Here is a 4,481-nt window from a genome sequence, read left to right on the forward strand (position 1 = left end):
GAACTGGGATTCTGTGTACCATTTTTTCCTGTATGCTGCAATGGGAATACGTTTTCATATTTACGTAGTTTTGGAAGAGATGCATTTAATTCAGTGGCTCCTACCAAAGTAGAGTTTCTATGAAAATCTGTGCTATTCAAGATTCAAGCAAAGAAGGAAGAGTTTCACACCATCCCAAGGATACAGTGGAACATTTTTCATTCTATAATTATGGGAACAGAAAATCAAACTGGTTTAAACTTGGTTGAAATGCTAGGGTCAAAGAACTGAAATTCCTTCTGACTGAAAGACTATTAATGCAGAATTTTGATTAGAATTCCCATAGAGACAATACATAGCTGCAAAAAGTTCAGCTAGTTTATATTCCAGAAGATTTATAATGAGTCAAGTTCATAACTAATGAAGAAAAAAATACAGGTAGTACTTATCTCAAACGAAAGCTTTACCTAGAGTACCCTTTACCTAGAGTACCGTACGCTTTTGAAATCCTACAATACTCTTAAAAGATTTGGATATTAAATGCAAAACAAGAAGTACACAATAGTACTTACACTTACAAAACAAGAATCAAGTTATCTAGGTTTTTTCCTCCATTCCAGAAAAAGCTACAGCAATATATTTAACAAAGTCCCAAAGAAGTGAAATGGAAATGAAAGCTCAATTTAATTTATGTACTGAGATCAAATTTGGAATGATGTTTTCCAGGGTTTTTTTTATAGTACATTTTATGTTTCCCCCTTCAGATTCTTCCTTGGCTTACAGAAGTCTGGAGTATCTATTGATTATTCTACAAATCATAAACCTTAAACAACATGACATTAAAATACTTGAACTACGGAAAGAAAAAAAATTGAACAGACAGTATTGGAGGTTCTGCATCAATCTTCACTCTTGAACTAACAATTCATATATGAATATACACATTCTAGTCTTCTTGATGTACTTGCCATTCTGTACACAGGGTTCTTTTCTCTCTAAACAGTGTTAATACAGAAAAATGCATTTGTTGTGAAGCTTCATTCTAAAACAATACAGACTCTGTATAGTACTTTGGCATTGTTCTGGATGAAAAGCATTACACGCACGTAAGCTATGTTTTCTTTTGTAATAACAAGAACAACAAAAAAACAATTAGGGAGATTAAAAAGTGTGAAAGAGAAGGAAAATACGGGTTTTGAAAGAGTATAGTGGTGCTGGGAAGTAAACACTTAATCTTCCCAGGCTTAGAGTGCCACATAATTGCCAATGTGTAGTAGCTGCTCATTTTATTGATCACTGAAAAATAAATTCTCTTTGTGTACATGGATGTTATGCTGTACTTTGGAAGTGCTGCACTCCGTGGCTACTGAAAAACAAGCAATGACCTATTTTCCAACAACACGCAGAAAAGGCCAGAAGGTTGACACCAAAATCAGTACTTAATTATCTACCATCCTTCTTTCCGAAGATATCAATATCTTCTTTGATAATTTCCCTATTTGAAAACTTCTTGCTTTACTGTACATGGACAGATGTTACATACAGAATCTTTATGGATAAGCATCATCAAATTGGTACAGATTGAATACATCTATTGTCTTTCTGTCTGTGTGAAGGTATCTGAATGACATGAATTTTGGTCAATTCATGTGTAACTCATAGAAGAAGTTTCAACCATCTGTAAGAAAATGCCTCATATGTTTTCAAACTACAGGAAAATTAACTTATTTTTATTTGTATGTCAGAGAATATGAACATATTGCATGGAACTATGGCTCCACTGAATGAGTACAGTTTTTTTTTTTTAACTAAAATAACACTGCTCAAGTATGCACCATTAAGCAGTTACTGTGCTGCTAATCTATTATCACAAATTATGTCGGATTACACTGGTAAAATTCAACTAGAAAATATTAGAGCTACCTGTATTCCTGATCGTACTTGGTTTGAGTTGAAGTGTGACAGATCCTGATGTCAGACTACGTTCAGTACAAGTTCAGAGCTGATGATGTATAACACTTTTAGTTAAGACCAAAAAAGTATGTATGCCACTCTTCCCATATTCTACCAAAATAAATTACAGTTTTCAAAATAATATTATTGAAAAAATACACTTCTAGTAGGTGAAGAATTTTAACATCGGATGTAAATGCAATTGCACTTCTTTCTCTGATCTTTAATTATATTGAATTTCTTCCAACTCTACTTCCCTCATCACCTCCTATCATGACCCTAGTGCAGTGTTATGTTGTCCATTAAACTGGAGTAAGTTTTTCTTCTGGGCTTATAGTGAGCGCAGGCTTCAATTCTGCTGATCTGCACGGTGTCTGGAGAATTGTTCTGAAATGAGGTTGGTTTACCACTTTTGTTGTAAATGCCATTCTACAGTGCAAACACATACGTTGATTTGGCTTATTCATGTCTTTCAGCTCTCCGATGTTACGCTCCATAAAATTTTACCACAGAATCATTGCAACAAGCGTATTTCAGGCATCCGAGGCTTAATCCTGTACAAATATCATGCAAACACCTTGCTTCTCAGTATCATTTTGAGTCCATTTCTGTAGCATGGAGTGGTCATGCTTGCTGTAAAGCATCCTTTTCATTGAGCTCAAGAACAAGCAAAGAATACAAAAAACGTAGATGGCTAAAGTCAGCAAATAGAACTGATAACGTGGACTTTGCCAGCAATTTCAGATTCCACTTCATGTAACAGGAGTACAAAATTAAGAGATGCCTTAGCGAGTGATTGAACTAAAGTGACTGCTGAGGGAAATTTTTAAGATAGTCACCATCTCACACTTGTCTCACTGTGCAAGGATCCTGCTTCTTTTCATTCCTACTAAGGATATGTAGACACCTTGTTTGTAGACTTAACACATACAAGGCACGTACTTATTACTGCATCCATTACACAAAGCTCGCAGATCATCTGGCGGAGTATGCCATCATAGATTAACTTAACTTTGAGAAGAAATTCCCTCTTTCATCCACCTGCAGGACACTTGTGACCATCAGGCTCCAGGTCCACGTTACCAAGAGAGCTAACATTGAGTGAAAGAGATAAAACGAACCGAGAGGCATTAGTAGAATACCATTAATTAAGGATTCCTTAACGCATCTCTATTTGGAGACCCATTGTTCACAGTTCCTCTCAAGCACATATCAAGCAAGGTGCTGGAAGAAAGGCAAAGTGCAGGCTGTCACTTCAATTCAGTCATATTAAGAGAGCTATGGAACTTGAGGGCTTCAGCTCAGCCTCCACATTGGAAAACTCAGTAAAAACAGTCCTGCTCAAAAGAGCATAAACTTGCACCTAACATTCATATTGTCCATGGACTGCAGTTACATGTCCCTTAGTAGCAGATGATATTTGGGCTTTTTTAGGAACATCCCAGAGCATTTGTTTGCCTGCTGTGTACCAGTGGCAGACAGAACAGACAGCAGCCGCACAAGCGAGCATCTCTCTGTGCACAAGGCATACTTAAACTGCATTAGCACAGAACATAAAATGTTCACTTTCTTCCAAGGAAATTCTAAGCCATACCATACCTCAATCCACTGAGCTATGTGTAGGCTCTCCAGTAGACTTAAAATCAGGACATTGCCCCCAGATAAACTTAAAATATTGATCCCATTCTCTAGACATGGGAGATTTGCATTAGTTAAGGCACACAGTATGTATATTTGTTCTAATTCTGGAGAGTCTAGTCCCACAAAGAACATTCTCCAAAAAATTACAACAGCACCATAATATCTGTACCAGAGAAGTACATATTGCAATGGATAACCTCCATGAAGGCAGATATAACTGTATAATCCATGAATATACCGATGTTATAATTATGAAAAAAAAAAGAAAGTTTGGCTAAGCAGTTATTCTACCAAAAAGAAAATAGATAGTGCTTACCTTGTCCTAGGCTCACTGCAAAACTACAAAGGAGGAACCACCAGAAAGAGACCCTTCCCCACTGGCAATCAGCTCTTAAATGGGGTCTAGAAGAGGTGCAGCCAGGCTCCACCCCTTCCAGCTGCATGGGAGAATTGCCTTCACCTGTGCTCCCAGGGCTGACTCAGTGCTCACCACAGGTGGTCAATCAGAGGTTCAGGCCGTGATTCAGCAGTTCCCATACAATAGTTATACAGATAGTCTGTAGAAATCTTTAGGGATTGCTTGATTGTTTTCTGCATCATAAGAAGAAAAAAAAAATCAGAAGTGAAAGTCACATTATGAATTCTTGAACTAATTTCACTGATGTCTGTAAAATTACAGTGGAGATTAATTTAGTTCTGTGCCGAGGAAAGAAGTTATGAAAAGTTATGCGTTTGTGTTTTTTTGCCTGATTTTGTTTTTCTGGTGATGAAAAGACACAAAAATATATTCTGTGTGGACCTATAAATGGACTTAATAACATATTCAATCTGAAATAAATACAATTCACCTTTCATAACTTTTAATGCCTTTCACTACTATATTTATTACAACAGATAATTGTAGAGTT

The 4,481-nt window shown here is 36.5% G+C and overlaps 1 long non-coding RNA gene across 1 annotated transcript; it reads right to left on the bottom strand.

The window, feature by feature from the left end:
- Nucleotides 1-644: 644 nt before the first annotated feature.
- Nucleotides 645-3,992, bottom strand: LOC109368308. The gene is made up of 2 exons (XR_002116214.1): nt 3,890-3,992; nt 645-3,023 (listed from the first exon to the last, which is right to left on the bottom strand). It is a non-coding gene; the product is annotated as an uncharacterized LOC109368308 (long non-coding RNA).
- Nucleotides 3,993-4,481: the final 489 nt, after the last annotated feature.

The sequence above is a fragment of the Meleagris gallopavo genome, chromosome 6 (genome assembly GCF_000146605.3).
Source record: "Meleagris gallopavo isolate NT-WF06-2002-E0010 breed Aviagen turkey brand Nicholas breeding stock chromosome 6, Turkey_5.1, whole genome shotgun sequence".
NCBI classification, from domain to species: Eukaryota; Metazoa; Chordata; class Aves; order Galliformes; family Phasianidae; genus Meleagris; species Meleagris gallopavo.